Source organism: Notechis scutatus, chromosome 3, assembly GCF_049901735.1.
Source record: "Notechis scutatus isolate UNSWTSFEM ecotype Mainland chromosome 3, rNotScu1.2, whole genome shotgun sequence".
NCBI lineage: Eukaryota > Metazoa > Chordata > Lepidosauria > Squamata > Elapidae > Notechis > Notechis scutatus.
Window position 1 is genome coordinate 210689087 of NC_142011.1, and position 18429 is coordinate 210707515.

The 18429-nt window shown below is 56.6% G+C and overlaps 1 protein-coding gene across 1 annotated transcript in view; it reads left to right on the plus strand.

The window, feature by feature from the left end:
- Positions 1-18429, plus strand: part of PLEC (plectin) — a 107640-nt gene that overhangs the window by 5357 nt on the left and 83854 nt on the right.

Genomic DNA, 18429 nt, shown 5'->3' on the forward strand with positions numbered 1-18429 from the left:
GGCTGCCATTGGGGTCCCAGAGTTTCGGTCCGAGGACTTGCATGCTAGTAGCGTTGATTAGGAGAGGTTCTTCTCCGAATTTGATTGGCTAATTGGTGGTGACTTTTGCCAGACGCAGCAAGTGACCCTCTCCAGTGGGGCTCTGCCTCCCAGGGATGCGGCCACCGCTGCTGGGGTGGAGCCCACCCGCCCAGCTGCTAGTTGCCCTCTCCAGAAGTCCAACTTTGGGGCTTCCCAGGAAAAGACCCCTGGCCTCCACACTGCTGACCCTCGCAGGTCCAGGTCGCAGCCTCTGAATATCTCCCCCAGGGGTCCAAGGCCTCAATGCTTCCTCTGCTGGCTTGACCCAAGGGCTGCTCTGGCTGCTGGTGCCTGGACCTCAACCTCCACAGCTGTAAGGTGTGGGGACTTCAACTCCCAGAATTCCTCAGCCAGCGTGGGAGTTCACGAGGTTGTGAATTGGTTGTGAACGCAGACTCCCCAAACTTAAACATAGCTGGCTGGAGAATTCTGGGAGTTGAAGTCCACCAGTCTTAAAGTGGCCAAAATTGGAGGCCTCTGGCTTATACGTAGCAGTTTGATCTCTCAAGTGTTGTTGGGGGTGTAGCTTAGGCTCTTGTGTACCCCTGGATTGTGGAGTGTTAATCCTGGTGTGAATTCCTGCTTATCTGGGTGTTGGCTGCTGCAGAGGAGGCGCCTGGGTGTTTCTGTTTCCCTTTTAGCCTTTTTATTGTTCCTTTTGAGTGTTGTGGAAATGTTTATCTCTGTATGACCGTTGGTTGTTGATTTGTCCGAGGGCTTCCAGGAATTCCCCGGCGGTTTGGCTCGGCTTGGTGTAGGATGCTCCCTGCTTCCCAGCCGTAGCGATGGTTGCGCTTGTGTCCCTGTGCTGGGAGAGCTCACCTCATGTCTGTCTGGCTGCCGGTTGGCCTTCGTGGGTGCGCCGTTACCCTCCTGGCCCTGCTCGGTCTTTCGGTTTACGTGGGGAGTTTTGGAGGGCGTGGGTTGTTTCCAGTGCTACGGTGACGCCGCAGGGTTGTAATACTCTGAGAGGTTGTGATAGTGTGGTTGTGTTATTGCTTTCACTGGTCGGGGTTAGCTGTGCTGCAGCAGGCTCTTTCAGATGAACTTGCGTGGATAACCCTTGGTAGGAAGGTTGCCGCGTTTGTGCTCGTCTAAGCACTGTTTCCACAAACTCCTCTTGTGGGAGGTTACCTTGGCGTGCAGCACACCCGTCGCATGTGTGTGTGGGGGGAGGGGGGAGTGCTTTTCCATAAAGTTTGTGTTTCTAATTTGCTGCCATTCCCTCCTCTGATGAGGCGGCTGGAGTGGCCCTTTTCCCTTCTTCCCTTGTGAATTTCACTCCTTGGAAAAGGCCGGTGATTCTTTCTGGCTGTTCCTTTTTTACCGTGGCCTGTGTGTCGTCTACGCACCAGATCGATGATGCTGGTGCTGTGTGCCTGGGCCTTCTCCACCCTCCGCAGATGGGAGGAACGCTGCTTGGCCACGCACCGGGTCAGGGGCAAACAAGACTGGGGGCTGTGGGGGGGGGGGGGCTGGCCATGGAGAGGCAGTGCAGATTCCTGCCATTTGACAGCTGGAGGGTGACATTTGCTCCCCAAACCGGCCCAGAAGTCAAGGGTTAATGTCTTCATTCCTGGACCAGAGTGGACACAGGGAGGGTCCTCCCCTCCTGGCCAGGCTGATCTGCGGGGGAGGGGGGGGGCTTCTACATCAACACAGGTGCTGCTTAAATCGTATTTACTTTTAAAAGCCGACCTTTTCCTCAGTGGAATGGGACTGCTTTCTGCCAGCACTGCAGTCTAAAGGCAAAGTCACAAAGAGTTTCTCTTTTTATGTTATTTATGTTTATAATTCATGACAGTATTTTTATGCTTTTAATTGTCAGTCACCTACAGTATATGAGCTGGGCGGCCATTTCAATTGATAAATAAATAAAGAACTTCGACATAATCCTTCAGTCAACCTCTCTGTTTGCCTTCCTGCAAGAGTGCAAAATGTCCCTCACAAGGCTTCTTCCCACCTCCCCATAATCAGAATAGAGCTGGAAGGGACCCTGGAGGTCTTCTAGTCCGACCCCCTGCTCTAGCAGGAGACCCGACACTTCCAGGCTCTTCTTAAAAACCTCCAGTGATGGAGCATTCACACCTTCTGGAGGGAAGCCGTTCCACTGGTTAGTTCCAGGTTGCTTCTCTCCTTGATGAGTTTCCATCCGTTGCTTCTTGTCCTGCCCTCGGGGGTTTGGGGAAATAGGTTGACCAAAGCAAAGACCAACTTATTTTAATAAGCAAAGGGTCGCCAGTGTAGAACACCATACACACACACACGCGCACGCGCACGCACCCCTTAGTCCTTTTCTCCCGGGGTGTCCTGGAGCCTTTGCCCTGACATAGAGGAGGAGCGGACACAGGGGTGGGATTCAACTGGTGTTACTACCAGTTCAGTGACTATGTTTTGTGTGCACATGTGCGCTGTGCGCGTGTAAAAAACCTTAAGCTGTGCCACCCGGACAGCTGAAAAGCACTGCGCGTGAGTGCGCATTGTTTGAAAAGCCTCTTGTTCCCTGCTTTTTCAACCTCTGCTGTGCTACACAAAGCAGCTGAGGTTGAAAAAGCAGGAAGTAAAGGACAGGTAAGAGCCCAGGTGGGCAGGTGGGCCAAATAGCAGCAAATACACAATTGGTTCAGTGTCTGCTGCTCTTCAGAGCTACCGGTTTTATAGAGCCGGGTAGAACTGCTAGCATCCCACCCCTGGGCAGACACGAGGAAAACCTTTTTAAATGTCCCCATATTTCCTTTGTAGGTTTCATCATTATAAGCACCACGTAATGCTGTTCACAATCATTTCAGTTGGGAAGAGAGATTTTGGTGTCAGCTCAGGATGGGTTTGAGAGCTGCACAAAACTGGCGCATGGCCTGTGAGCTGATTTGCATAGCAGTTTTTGTTCTTCTTGTGTTTTATTCTTTTAACAACATGCTCCTTTGTAATCATGATTATTAGCAGATACTAAGCTTGCATGAAGTGTAAAATTGGCCCAGGGTGGAGGAAGAAGGCCGGAGGTGTCGGCCTGGTCACCTACACCAAAGAAGGGAACAAATGCCTCTCTGTTAAACTGGGTTTCCCCCTCTCCATTGGAAAATTCCTCTGGAGCCTGCAGGGAGCAGGAGGCCATTGTGGCAGGAGATTACAGCATGATCAAGTGCCAGAGTCAGGAGGGACCTTGGAGATCAACTAGCCCAACCCTCGTCCAGGCAGGAGGCAGCCTCCATCAGCCAACCTCTTACCATGGGCCGATTTTTCCTGATGTCCGAAGGAACATTATTCTTGTCCTATTTCCCCGAACGAGGCTTGGACTCTATTTCTTCATTCTGTGCTGAATCAGTGCAGACTTGGAAGGTTGGGGGTCCTGGGTGCTCTCCGAGCGTGGCAATTTTCTTGCAGGCGTTTCGTTACCCAACTAGGGAACGTCATCAGTGCTAACAATGAAACATCTGCAAGAAAAGCAGCATATGCTCAGAGAGCAACAGGGGCCCCACACTCCAGCCCTGAGCCACAAATACTCTCTTCTATCAGTACGTACTTGTACTTACCAGGTTCCCATCGGAGGAGCATGGCAAGCTGTAGGGCAGCCTAAGGACTGGATGGAGGCAGGAACAAGAGAAGAAATTGCTTGGATTCAGTAGTCCAGGCAGACCGTCCACTGGCCACCTGTAGCCCATCAATGCTGGTCTCCTCCCATATCCCCCCATCCCTTCTCCTCCTCCCCCCCCGGCCAGCTCCCTTCTTCCAGGGAAGGTAGTAAGGATCACTGGTGTGGAACAAGTCCTCTTTTTACAAGGATCCTCCTCGGCAGAGGTGACAGGAGACCCAGGGAGGGGCCACCTGGATTTGTGGCCCATGGTAAGAGGCTGCCTTGGGGCTTGGCTGATGGAGGCTGCCTGGATGGGAGGGTTGGGTTAGTTGATCTCCAAGGCCCCTCCTGTCTCTGGCACTTGATCATGCTGTAATGGGGAGGGAGAGTGGTGGGATTTCGTCCCCCACTCTCTCCCTTGACCAGACAGGAGTGGCGGCAGCATCTTGTCCCAGAGCCTGGAGGCTTTAAGGGCAGACCGAGATGGAGCCCAAACGTGACACTGGGCACCTGCACACTGGCTGCCTCCAGGGTGAGTTTCCTGCAGACAGAAGTGGATTAGCTGGACTGAAGTGGCTCCAAGCACCCGAGGGAGACCTGGGCAGGGAGCATAGAGCAGCAGAGTGGAAAGCAGGTTGTGGTGTTTGTGTGACAGGGCTGGAAGGATTCTCCTCTCTCTTGTGGATCCTGGTCAGAGGAGGAATTGTTAGTGATCCTTCCATGGAAGATGGGGGTGGGGGGAAACTACATCCCATTCTGAAAGCAAGCCATGCAAGGGGAGAAGGTAATAAATCAATACCGGGTGGCCATTAACGGGTGCAGCTCTTAGGGAGCAGGAAGGGATGGGTCAGGTGGGGTCCCTCGGGACCCAGGATGGTGGGGGCGCGGGAGCATCTGCTGTGAAAAGGCTCAGGGTTTGGACTGAGGGGAGGGGAAATTATTGAAGGCTTGTCCATGAGACTGCAGCCAACAACCCTGGCGAAGACCCAGGAAGAGGCGGCTGCAGGAGAGCCGACTTCTGTGGGTTTGGGCTCCAGTGAACAATGGGGACCATGATTGCAAGCGGCCAAGGGGGCTGTGCGTAAGAATGCGCTGCTGCCCACTTGGTCACTTGGAAGGGAGCGCTGGGGGGGGCTGCAGGAAGATGGGAGCCTCGGAAGGACTAAAAAGAAGAGGGTGGGGAAAGAGGCCGAAGGTTTGCAAAGCTTTCAGCTCTTCCAGCTGAGCAATGGGGGGGACACCTCTCTCCCCCGCCCCCAATAACTCAGATTAAAAGAAGTAGCAAAGCACAAAGCACACAAAAGAAAACTACAGGCCCGTAGAAGCCACATAGCCGAAATCCTGAGAACAAAACTCCGCAGTTAAACATGACATTTTGCTGCCAGGGAAACCTCGGCAGGTGGCAGTGCCCGAGAAGGGACGCAGCCAATGGGGAGGGGGCTGCCCGGGAGCCCAGCGTCCCCAGCGAAGGGACCGCCCGCCGTCAGCTGCCTGGGACCAAAGGAGGCTGTGAGGGGGAGGGGGAGAAAGCTGGTTTTGCAACATTTCTGTCTCCGCTTTTCACTTACTGCGCCCAGCATTTCTCACGGTGGGTCCAGTCTCTACGCTACGACGTCACTGTTGCTCCGCCTTGGCCGCTTTAAGGTGCGTGGACTTCGGTTCCCAGAATTCCTCGGCCAGCATAGCTGGAAGTCCAGGCGTCTTAAAGCGGCCACGGCTGAGTCCCGCTGCTCGCTCGCCTGCCTCTCTGCCGGCAGAAACCCCGGGACTGCAGGCGCCTCACGGGAAGCGGGGGAGGGGGGTTGCCTGAGCTCGACTTGGTTCCTCTCTTGCATCCGAGAGCCCGTCCAAGGCCCGTCCAGGCAGCTGAGCAGGGCCCCGACTGGAGCGGGTGGGGGGCTTTACGTAGGGAATTCCTAGCAGAAACCCCCGCCCGTCTCAGCCAACACGGCTGCGGATCAGGAAGGGCCGGGAAGCTGGCCTGGGGTGGACGCAGGCGGGCTCTCGGAAGCCTCTCAGGCAGAGACACCCCCACCCACCCCCCGGCTTGTCAGGCCCCTGGTGGAGACGGGCTCTGAGGGCGACAGGGAGTGGGAGTGGGGCTCCGGAGGTGGTGGAGGAGGCTGGGGAAGGGCAGAGGCCGGCTGGGCAATCAGAGGAGGACCCAGGCCCACCCCCTCCCCATCCTAGGGCACGCAGGGAGGAGAGGATCAGGGAAAAGCGAGGTAGGTCTCCTCCTCGGGAGGAGAGGGCCTTGATCCTCTTCATGGGCTGCAGCTGTGAGCTCTGTATAAGAGTTTGGCACTGGGTGTTGACAGACGCTGGAGTCCAAGTAGTGCTTTCTTTGGATGAGGTTTATCTTGGTTGGCTTCTTCCCATGGACTCTCCCTGGTTATCTTCCTGGAATGTGTGATTAATTATCTTGGTTTGCCTTGGAACTCTCGTCAATGCGGTTTGGTTTTGGTTTCCTTTTGCTTCATTATCTACTTTTTGAATTTAAACTGTGACTAATAAAACAGCGAAGGGAAGATGGAGGCATTGTAAGACCTTGATTCATGTTTTAGTTTCTGTGTTATTTTTGAGACACTCCGGGTCATCCCAAGGCTCTTCTCCGCAAGGTTGGCTGGGCATTCAGGATGACGAACCCATTGGGGGAAGGGCTGGTTGGGGTCTCATGGGAGCTCACTGCTCCCCCCCCGGGGGGTAGTGGGGGCTCAGCCCCGAGGGACCCGCCAGAGGAAGGGTGGTGGGGCACCGCCTGGATGGGGCCCTCGCGCTGCCTCTCCTACATACCGTAGCTAAGAACAGCCCCTCCCTCTTTGGCTGGTGTCAACCTGGAAGGAGGCGGAGATCTAGCAAAAGAATTTTAGAGCAGGATCAGCTGCAGGGAGAGGCGAAAAGGTGGGGAGGCCTGACAAACGGGAGAGCTGATCTGGGCAGTCGTTAAGTGGCACCTGGCTGGGAAAGGCGGGCCTAGGAGTGGGGGGGGGCACCAGGCACCCCGGGTGGGCTCAGGCACCCACGCGGGAGGAACGGCTATTGGGAGCGTCTCACCATCTTGTCTCCAGCATCCTTCCCCGGCTCCTGGGCTAAGGGGCTGGGAAGGTGGGGGAGGATCTCGGGAGGGCAGGTGGGCAACTGGCATTCCTCCTCCTCCTCCTCCTCCTCTCCCCCCCCCCCGCTTTGGCCTCTGTCTTGGGCTGCCTCTGCTGAGGCTTCCCTGGGAGAGAGCCAGGCGTGACCCCCGCAGTGCAAATGCTCCAGCAAGCCAGTTGTGTGGGAAGCTGCTGGGGGTCCCAGGGGAGAAGCTGGACCCACCCAGGCTGAAGGGGCACAGACCTGACACTGACTTGGGGTGTGTGTGTGAAGGGGGGCTGCTGAGACTCCTCTGCAGTGAGTGAAGCATCCAGCAGGGAGCCCAGGCCTTCTTGTTTATTTATTTTTATTTATTTATTTGATTTGTCAATCGCTTACAAGATAATAGGTATAAGTATAAGCATAGTTATGAATACATGAAATGGATACACACATGAAATGGATACATGCAATACTGTTGAAGACCATTACAACATATTTTTACTTGAAGTCAAAAGAGTAATCAAACTATATGTAGCAATAACAACTCCAAAAACCAGAAAAAACAGATTACCCATAACAATAAGGAAGCTTTAATCCAAAAAGAGATCACTTTGGCGGAAAAAGAAATCTGGTCACGCTGCCAACTTCAAAAGCTGATAAAAAATTTTATGCCACCAGATAAAGACCGGATGCACCAGTTATCACATTAAACAAGAGGAAAACCTTCTACGCACCAATTCCACCTGCGCTTTCTGCAATTTTGTAAACAACAAACTAAAAGACTCAAGTTCCACCCCACCCCTTTCCTAAGAGGTCTGAAGGGGGCGTGCATAAGCGCACCAATGTGCCTACCGCCCTGTCCTATTGTTTCTTTTATTTTTCTTATATTTATTTATTTATTTTGGTTTGCCAATTGTTTACAAGATAAAAGGTATAAGTAAAAACATAGTTATGAATACATGGATACATATAAGAAAAAAGAAACAATAGGACAGGGACGGTAGGCATGTTGGTGCGCTGAATAGAATAGAATAGAATAGAATAGAATAGAATAGAATAGAATAGAATAGAATAGAATAGAATAGAATAGAATAGAATAGAATAGAATAGAATAGAATACTTTTTTGGCCAAGTGTGATTGGACACACAAGGAATTTGTCTTGGTGTAAATACTCTCAGTATACATAAAAGGTACATTCATTAAGAATCAAGAATCATAATGTACAACACTTAATGATAGTCATAGGGTACAATCAACAATCAAATCATACTAGGAAACAGCGCTTTTTCAACATTGTCTTCTGTAAAATCGATATGTATTAGATCATTGTAGTTGTCTGTGGTTCGACTAGGAAATACTGATCCATTGCTGTTTACAAATACTGAGCCAAAGAATGTGTTAAAGAGGTTGGCTTTAATAGTGTCCTCCTTGCAGTCTTTACATTAGGTCCTTTCAGGGGTGGGATGGACCTTGAGTCTTTTAGTTTGTTGTTTACAAAATTGTAGAAAGCGCGGGTGGAATTGGTGCGTAGAAGTTTTCCTCTTGTTTAATGTGATAATTGGTGCATTCAGTCTTTCCTCCTTCTTCCCTGGCAGCAGCACAGAATCTGCTCCGCTTTCTTGGCTTCCGTCTTCGGTGCATTGGAACATGGAACACAAAATCACCAACGTCTGTTTCCCCCCATTTGTGCGCATTTTGCAGTCATGTCCTCCTTCCCCAGCTCAATCCAACTGCTTGGCTTTCAATCCAGGGGACTGATTTTCCCAGCCGGCAGCTGTTCCAATTGGTAATTAACAGAGGAGAATCTTAGTAGCTCAGGGTTGAAATGCGGGATCCTGGTGCTCTCTGAGCTGGGTGGGGGTCCCTGCAGGCATTTCAGTGTCCGACTAGGCCACCCCCTGCCTGTACGGAAGACGTAACCTTGTCGGCTACTGAAACGTCAGCAAGGAAACCACTGAGCTCCAAGAGCAGCACCAAGCAGGAGCTCAGTGGTTTCCTTGCTGACGTTTCAGTCCTCCTGCTCTTGGCCATTCGCCCGTTTGCATTCTGAGCTGCCACCTTGCATGCATTGTGTGCATCCCCCATGGGCCCCTCTGCAGCCCAGCTGGGCCTTCGCTCAGAGCGTTTGATCCCCCCGCCCTCTCATGGTTCAGAGCCTACTGGGGCTTCTCATCTGGCCAGCTCTCCTTGGCTGGGGGCCTGTGCAGCAGGTGAGACAGCAGTCGCCCTCCTGTTGGGGCCTTGGGCTGGGAGAGGCCACGTGCTCTGCCCCAGCATTCCCCCCCCCCCGTGGCTGATGAGCCCACCTTGCCTCCTCTAATTGCCGGGAGCTGGGAAGAGAAGGGCCACCGGGGATTAGAGGGGTTTGGATCCATCAGCCGATTCTCAGACCATTAACCGGCCCAGCAGATGGGAGGAAGCAGAGGGTTGCTCTGCCCAGCAGGCGGTGGAGGGTCTCCTGCGGATCCGCTCGGGGGCTTTTCTGCCATTCTCCAGGCTTCCCTTTGCCCTTCTCAGCCCTTCTCCCCAGCCCTGGGGTCCCACTGGGGCTCTTCCTTCCAGGCACCTTCCATTTTCTTCCACACCTCTTACTCCTAATTCTCCAAGCAGGGACTTTTAGCTCCTGGGAGGCAGCTGGGCAGCTTCTCTGTGGTCACCAAGGGCTGCGCCAATGGCGGGAGGCTGGTCTTGGCGCTGGAAGGCTTCAGTCTGGCTGTGTGCCCTGCAGCCACTTGGCTGGCTTGGTTCTCCAGCTCCAGCTGCTTCCATGGCCCACTTTGGTCCTCTCCTTGGCGAACAGTAATGCTCTGCCTACGGACCGAATGCCACGGCCAGCAATATCACGGCATCTCTGAGGGTCCTTGTGGTCCTTCAGAAGAGCGTCTTCTGCCGTGGGTCATTTTTGCTGATGTCCAATGGTGGTGGTGAGTTGGTGGTCAGTGGCTGAGGAGCTATTGGGGGGAGTCTTGGGGAGCTGGAGGGAGGGGCCTGGAGCCAAGCAGGATGGCCTTGCCAGGCTGAGAATAAAGGAAAGGGTCACCGTTCTGCTGCTTCTGTTGCTGCCGCCTTTGTCGTCCTCTAAGGGAGCCGTCGCCAGGGAGGAGCTGCTGGGAACCGCGGCCAAAGCAGGCAGGAAACAGCTGCTGAGGATCTCCCTCTCTGGGTGGGGCCGGAGAGGGTTTTGTGTGCAGAATCACGGGGCTGGAAGTGGCCCAACCCCCAGCCCAGCTCAGGCCATCCAGGACAACCATCGGTCCCTCCGTTTCTCAAAAACTGCCCCTCTGCCTGTCAGCTTTTGCAGTCGAGAAAGTCTCTTCCCACTTCATCCTGGAAGGATTGACAGATATAAAATCCAGGGGCCTCTGTGCTCTCTTCATCCTCCTCCTCCTCCTCCTCCTTCCCATCAGCTGCCTCTCGTGGGGCAGGAGGGGGGAGGGGGGGCTCGCCAGTCGGAGGAAGAGGAAGAGGCAGCTGGGGGGTTGGGGCTGGCCATGTGGCGTTTTATGACCATTGCATTGCTTAGCGATGGATATTCCAGTCCCCATTACTGTTGCAAGTTGAGGACTTCCTGTACAGGTACTTACAACAGTTCATTTAATGACCAAAGTTACGACTGTTGCCCGTTTTTCACACTTACGACCATTGCTGCATCTCCAGGATCACTTGATTCAGATTCTGACACTTGGCCACCGGCTCACACTGGTAACAGCCGCAGCGTCCTGGGATCAAACGATCCCTTCTTGTGACCTTCTGGCAAGCCAAGTCACTGGGGAAGCCAGATTCACTTAACAACTGTGGCAAGAAAGGTCGTAAAATGGGAATTGACTCACTTACCAACTGACTCATTTAGCAACAGAAAGGCTCAGCTCCATTGTGATCGTAAGTCGAGGACTACCTGTCACCTGGTCTTCTTTCTTTTTGCCCCATTTTTCATTGCGCTCCTTCCCTTCCGGTGGCTGCTTGTCTGCTCACCAAATGGGTGGGCCGCCCGTCTTACCCCCGAGGGACAGCAGGGCCATCACATGCCTGGTGCAGGTCACCATATGGATGCTTCCTCCTGAAAGTGGAGAGCCCCTGCCTGCCTCCTCCGCCTCCGTCCCTCCCTCCATCTATCCTGCCTGCTGAATCAGGGAGGAGACCATGGGAGTCCTCCCCTCCCTTCCCCCTCCCGGGGCTTTCCCAGGCAGGAGGGAGGCTGCTCAGCCTCTGTGGCCTCTGTGGAGGAGGAGGAGGAGGAGGAGGAGACGATGCTGCCGCTGCCCACTTCCTGGCATGGACTCCTTCAGAGGCTGTTCTGTCTTGGCCTTTTCCAAACCCAGCTTGAACCTCCAGCCCTTCCCTTTCCCTGCAGGGCCCCTGGCTTTCCCCAACTGGCAGCGTCTCTTTTCTATGGCCATCGTCCTTCTCCTGCAGGCTGGATCATGGCATGCTTTCTTCAGAACGTTTAAAGGCTCCTCCTCCTCCTCCTCCTCCTCCTCCTCTTCTTCTTCTTCTTCTTCTTCTTCTTCTTCTTCTTCTTCTTCTTCTTCTTCTTCTTCTTTCTTCTTTCTTCTTTCTTCTTTCTTCTTTCTTCTTTCTTCTTCTTTCTTCTTTCTTCTTTCTTCTTCTTCTTCTTCTTCTTCTTCTTCTGGGCTTTTTCATACTTCCACATTCCCCCAGTTCCCGCAGTCTTCCGCCTTGGGAATGGCTTCCTTCGGCCATCCATCCTGCATGGGCTACTCTCTGAGGTGGCTGGAAGGCCACGTCCACTGTAAAGGAGCCTCTGGATGGAGTGAAACCAGTAAATTGTTCTCCTGCTTCATGTTGGCTTCCTGGGTCTTGCAGTCCAACTACACTTTCCTCCTCAATAGTTCCAACTTGTGGATTGCATTTATTTATTTTATGTGTCATATTTTTATAATATGACCTTGCTGTTGGAGATTTGGGCAATTGTCGTGGTAAAGGAGGGGTGGGGAACCTTGGCCCTTTTCTGACTTGCGGACTTCGACTCCCAGAATTCCTGAGCCAGCCACGCCCACCAGTCATAAAAGGGCCAAGGTTCCCCACCCCTGTGGTGAAGGGGGGTCCGTGAGGTCCGGTTGTATTATCCACTCCTAGACTGCCTTGCCCCAAGCGTCCCAGACTCCGGTGCACTAAAGCAAAAACAATGGGAGCAGCCCGCGCACACACACACACACACACCGGACTTTCTGGTGTGGCATCTGTCCCTCTTTGCCTTCCTCAGCCCACTCCAGCTGCTGGGGAGACCCCCCCCCTCTAGTGGGGCCTTGAGAGGGGCTCCCCCAAAGAGGCAGGGTGTGAAGGCTGCTGTCTCTCCACGCTCTGGATCTGGCGGGGGGGGGGCAGGGCCACATCCTCCCAAGAGGCTCCTCCGGGCTGCCTTTGGGGGCTCTGGAGCATGGCCAGGTGGGCTGCTACAGCACAAAAGCCTGCAAACAGCAGCGCCGAAGCGGATTCCTTGGCTCTTCCAGGGAAAAGAGGCAGGGCAGCCTCCAGGTCTGATTGGCGGAGCCTGAAGGTTGAGCCAGAGCCCAGCTGGATCCCGGTGGAGTTTAGGTGATCAGCTGGAGGGCTCTGGGATCTCTTGGCCAGGTGGAGGAATGTGCCTGGTCTGCCAGGGGTCAGGGTGGCTTCCTATTGCCAAGCCCCCCCCCCATCCCCATTGGTTCTCTCTCCACTTCTTTCTTTTGCCCCCGTTGTTCTATTTGCAGGTCTTTATATCGGGTGGCCTTCTCCCGTTCTTTCTCTTCCCTTCTGCTGTCTACAGTTATCGCCACGTCTGCTATGCAAGTCTTTCTTCTCAACAATGGTTAAGTCAGGGGTGTTATGTGCAGAGCTTGTTTGTTTGAATTCTAAAGTCCCAGAATACTTTAGCGTCTTCGTTTTCTGTTATCTTCTCTATTTTGTGATCGGACCAGTTCTTGCTTGCAGGCAAATGCTATTTCTTGCAGATCTGCCCATGCACCACTGTTGCTACTGCGACACGCCGTTGTTTGTAGTTAGTTTGTGGCTCTTCTTGCGGCAGCTAACCTGGTGGGTCCACTGGTTCTTTGCACGGGTGGCATTTCATGCTGTCTGTTGCTGTCTGCTCAGTCCTGGCTTGGCTTGCATCTGTTCTTAAGGCTCTCCAATCAATCAACCAACCAACCAATCAGAATAGAGCTGGAAGAGACCTTGGAGCTCTTCTACTCCGACCCTGTGCAATTGGAGACAAATGGCTGTCCAGTCTCTTGTTAAAAGCCTCCAGGGTTGAAGCACCCACAACCTCTGGAGGCCGATGGTTCCACTGGTTAATTGTCCTCGCGGTTAGGAAGTTTCTCCTAAATTCCAGGTTGCTGCTTTCCTTGGTTACTTTCCATCCATTTTTTGTTGTCTTGCCTGGAAAATAGGTTGACCCCCCTCCCCTCTTTATGGCCGCCTGTCAAATACTGGAAGGCCGCCATCGTGTCCCCGCTCGCCTTTCTTTTCTCATGACTGACCACACCCAGTTCCTACAACTGGTCTTCCTATGTTTCTGTCTCCCGGACTTCAATCGGTCCCAGTTGCGCTTCGACTTTCCGGCTCTCAGGCATTGCAAGGTCTTGTTATCTGCCTTCCCTGCTATCTTTTAATGCTTGTCAGACCTCTCTGGTCTCTCCAATATTCCGCAAGCCTTCCTGGTAGAGACCAGCTTCAGTGCATTTTCTCCCTCCCTCCCTCCCTCCCTCCCTCCCTCCCCACTGCTCTCCAGACCGGCCAGATTGCAACTTCCATTGACTAATGGCTGCCTTAGCTGGGAATGTGGGGACTTGTAATCCCAGGTGAAGGTCCAGACAGGCGGAAGCTTCCTTGGGGAGCCCCTGTTGCCGGTGGGGGGGGGGGCTGGCCTGGAATGGCTGTGCAGCAGCCTCAGGCGGGCTCCTTGGAAGGGGCCCCCCAGAGCCCCAAACAGCACCTCCCCGAGTGGGGAGGGAAGAGGGGCCTTCGTGCTGGCCGCCAGTCCTCCCTTCCAGCAGGGGAGAGGCTCGATCTGCCCCAGTGCTTTGCTTTTTATCTGCTCAAAAAACCAACCCATTGCGCAAAGGAGTCCGGGTGGAAGAACAAAAACCACACAGCGTTTGCCAAATCCCACGCAGAACATCCTTTGATGAGGGGCAGGGCTGGGCCGCCCCCTAAGGCCCCCCCCCAGGTCCCTCCCGCAGCCGGAATGGGGAGCCTGAAGGGGCAGCCAAGTCCAAGGCGCCGTCTGGCGGGAGAGCTTGAGACGGGCCTTTGTTGGGGCTCCCGGCTCACCCGCAGCTTGTCCCTGGCAGCAACTTGTTCGGGACTCCGAGTCCCATTGAGCAGGACACACAAAGGCCAGCCGTGAGTGTTTGGGGGGGGCTGGGAGGCGCAGCAGGAAGCACATGCCTGCTTGCATAGCCAAGAAGACCTTGAGAAGTTCCATCGGCTCCGGCTGCGTGGGGCTGACCTCTGACCCTGCCCACCCTCTTTTCCGCCTTTGGAGCATCACCTGGAAGGCCCCTGGGCATAGCCCTGGGCATAGCCAGGCTGCTAGAGGCTGCTTCAGAGGAAGGAGGGGGGGCAGCACAGCTTTGGCCAGGATGATGGACGGGGAGGAGCACTTCTTGGGGGCCACACCCTGGCGGACCCTCACCAGGCAGCTTTAGGGCCCCGTGGCCCTTGCACCATCCCTGCCCCCGAACCAACCAGAGAGCCTGTGTCCTGTGTGGATGCAGCTCTCCTTGTTCATTGCGATATAGTGACCCCCCACACACAATCCCCCAGGCCTCCTGGGAAGGGCTCTGTCATCCTTGTGGGAGGGGGAGGGCTGCCACTCCCCCTTCCACTCATGTTAGAAGTCTGAGAAGCTGGCTGGATTGGGATAGGGGAGGTGGGGGGTCCCTTTTGGACCGCCCCTCCAAGAAGAGCTGCCCCCTCCCAGCCCGGGGTGCCTATGGGAGACCAAGCAGTATGTGTGTGTGTGTGGGGGCTTATCCCTTAGGTGTGGCTCAGCACAACTCCCTGCAAGCAGAAGAAGCCCCTCCAGCCCCCCCCCAGCGCCAGCTCTGCCTCGGAAGGGCTGCTGTGTGAATGCAGGTGAATGAACCTCTAGCTGGCAACTGCTGCCTTGGCACCCCTCCCTCTTGTGCCCCGAGCTAAGGAGAGAGCAGTGCTGGCTAAAAGGCTGCTTCTGGGCACCTGCCAGTGGGCCTCCAGGCAGGTGGGGAAGCCAAGACCCCGGGGCTGGGGCCCCCCTTGCTTCCTCCTGCCCAGGGAGAAGGGGCAGGGAGGGGGTCCCAGAAGGCCGTGCTCGGTTTCCTCGGGGCTGCTTTGGGAGCAGAGGCTGCAGCCCGGACTCCTGCAGTTGGGGCCGGCGCCGATTTGCCCGCGCGAGCGGCAGCGCCGCCCTGGGTGGCACGGAGCCAGGCATCCTCGGGGCCCAGGCCGAATCTCCAGGGGCGCAGCGGCTGCCTTCCGCGCATCTCCGGCCGGCGCTCCTCGTGCCCGGCTGGCGGGAAGCGGCGCGGGAGGCTCGCCCGGTGGGAGGCCGGTCAGGCCAGCGGAGGAGGAGACGGCTGTGGGCCAGAGGAGCCCCGGGCGCACCTGCTGCAGCCGACCGGTCTGCGCCGGCCATGGCGAGCGCTCCCCGCCCTCCGGAGCCGGCGGCTCCAACCGGCGGCGCAGGAGAGGCTGGCGGGGGAGGTCCGGCCCGGGGAGGGGACCCTGGGCGGCGGTGCCTTTAAGGGGTAGGGCCAGGCCTGCCGCCGGAATGCCGCCGCAGGGTTTGGCCGGCCGGGCCGCCTGGCCTCGCCCCCCTTCTCCGGCGCGGCCCCCGACCCAGCCCAGTCTGCCCGGGCCGCGCCATGGCCACCTTCAACCTCAGCCTGCTGCCGCCCAACCCCGAGGAGAAGGACTTCGTGCAGGCCTACGAGGAGGTGCGCGAGAAGTACAAAGGTGGGCACCGGCCGGGCGCCGAGCGGGCTGCTCCGCCGCGCTTTCCCTTAATAGGAACGGGAGCCTCGCTCGAGTTTGGCTGCGAGGGGGCCGCCCTGAGCTCGGCCGGAACGAAGCGCCCTGCGCCCGGGGAGGCCTTTCCGCCCCCGGAGGTGAAGCAGGGCCAGCCCGGCGAGGGCGAAGTAAAGTTGGCCTGCCCTGCCCCCCCGCACAGGCGCCCCTTTTATCTCGAGGGCCCGACCTTTTGGTCCTGGGAGGGGGAACAGGGAAGCGCCCCAGCCTGGAAGGGAGAGGGCGTAGACAGGAGGGGGGGGCGAGGCTGGTCTGCTCTAGCTTTTGACTTGGGGGGCAGGGGGGGATTCCTGGATGGCGTCTTTAGTGGTTCCTTCTGCTCTGGTCCCGCCTTGGTCCGTTTGGGGCTTCAGTTCGGCCCTTGCTGTGCTCGCCCCAGGGTGCCACAGAGCTGGAGGGAAGAAGCTCCTACCTCTGCCCAGCCCGGGAAGGCAGGGAGGGGGCAGGGGCTGGTGGGCTTTGGCCTTGGGGGAGGGGAGACGGGACCTTGGAGGTAGGGGCACACCTGCTCTGCCAGAATCTGGCGGTATGTGTTGCAGCCCCTTTGGGAAGCTGCTCTGTGCAGGCGGAGTATTTATGGCTCCCAAAGGCTCAGTGCCGCTTGGTCTAGGGGCACCTTGTCTGTGAATGCCAAGAGGCAGCAAATCAGCGGCCTCTCCCCCCCTGCCCTCCCCCAGGCCTGGTTCCCCTGCCTGCCCTGTCCAGCTGGGCATTGCTGCTGGCGCCTGCACGCTTATGCCCGGGCCCTGGCCTCCTGCGGTGGATCTCTCTCAGCGCCCTTAGAAGGGCAGGCAGAGCAAAGATCGGCTTCCTAGCGGGGGGCTGGCAGGGGTGGAGGTCTCTGGGGTGGAGCTGGGGCTGCAGGCTGGTCCCCTGCACTGGCCGGTGGGAGGGAGGGAGGGAGGGGGGCTGATCTGGGTGGGCAGGTAGAGAGATACTGGGAGAGGGGCAGCCTGACAGAGGGGGCCGTTCTCCCCTTCCCCAATTTCAGGGGAGGTGCTCTTCTAATTCTGTGGTGCTGGGTTGGGCACTGTGCTGGGAAAAGAGCGACTAACCAGAATAGCGGCCTTCAGAGGCTCTGGGACAGGTGGTCTGTATGAGTCAGGCTGGAGAATTCCTGGCTGCCAGTGGGGAAGCAGTGGGGCCTGGAGCCTGAAGTCTCTGCCATGGAGTGACTTCAGACCCCTGGAGCGCCTGGGCACACAGCACGCTGGGCACGGGTGGCATGACTCTCTCGGGAGAGCTTCCTATGAGGAAGCTGGCTGGGCACGGCCAGAATGTGTGTGTGTGAGAGGGCAGCAAAAGGCGGGTGGCTGCCTGGCGGCGGTGCCGCCTCGGTGGCATCGTCAAAGCGCTTCCTGGCATCGTTTCCTGGGTTGCTGGGGAGACGATTATCCTCTGCTGGAAAATGCGATTTGCTTCAGGACTCTGGCAGAGCCGGAGGGCACCTTGAAGGTAAAACGGCTCATTGTGGGGCTGCTTTACGTAAATGCGGCTGTTGCTGCACCTCCCAGCCTCTCAGAGACGTGGCGGCGGCGTTGGGAGGCGCAAGCAGCGTTGTCCAATCCCACCCTTTGACCCTGGAGGTGTTCTTGAAGGCTTCCAGTGGGGAGACCCCAGCGCCACTGGGAGGAGCTGGTTCTTCTGTGAGCCTGAAGTGAAATCCGGGATGGGAGGCAAGCACTGGGCTGGCTCCCATTTGGCTTAGCTTTGTGGCCTCATTTCCCACTTGGTGGTTTGTGGACTGAATGCCTGTGGCCGTTGGTGTGGCCCAAGAGGTGGGCGTGGTGCGTTGCTGCCTTGATCCAGGGGGCTGGCAGCCAGAGTGGCCCCCGCCCAGTGACCCTTCTCCAGTGTGGGGGGGGGAGTCCCACCAGAGCTGCTAGAGGAGGGCGCAGTTGATCTGGAGGCTCTAAAGAGAGTGAGGGTCCCTCTAGGTTGGTTGCATGAGGGGGAGGGGTGCCAGTGTGCAACAGTTCCAAAGACTGGCTGTGGAGAACTGTAGGTCACACACACACACACACACACGCCCGCCAGGAGTCTGAGTGGCCAGTAGGAGAGAGGAGTTTGGGGAAGAGAGGTTGGTATTGTGGTTGCCCCCCTGCCCAGGCTCTCTGTGGGCACTCCTGGCCTGGTTAGATAGCGCAGCCACTTGCCCATCCCTGGGCTTGTTCATGGATGCCCCCCCACCCCCGGAGAAGCACTCCTCCCCAGCCCTCCTTGCAGGTGAAGCCCTCGACACCCACAAGCTCCCTGTGCCCATTTCCATCCCTCCCCTCCCGTTGCTCTACAGCCTCCCTCTCCCTTCGGGGAGCTCCAGTGGGTAGTGATCCTGGCACCTTCTATTTTCATTCTCTACCGAATGCCAGCCTGGCGAGGTGCAGTCCCTCCCGTGCAAGACATGCATTTGCCCTGCCCTGGGCGGGCACAGGTCTGCCTGTGAGGTGGAGGCAGGAGGGTGTGAGCAATGCCTGGGTGAAGTGGGGGTGGGCACTGGGAAATGAGAGTTGGGAGTGTGGGATCCCCCCCCCAAGTCTGTGGGGCTGCCTTCCATCCTGAGCCCAGTTCAGCTGGGAGGGGGCAGCCCCGGAAGCACCCAGGAAGGCTGCCCCCCTTCATTGGGCTTCATTGCCACGGGGGGTGGGGCAGAGTCTGGAAGCCTTTTCTTTGCGTTCCTCTGCATCCGGAC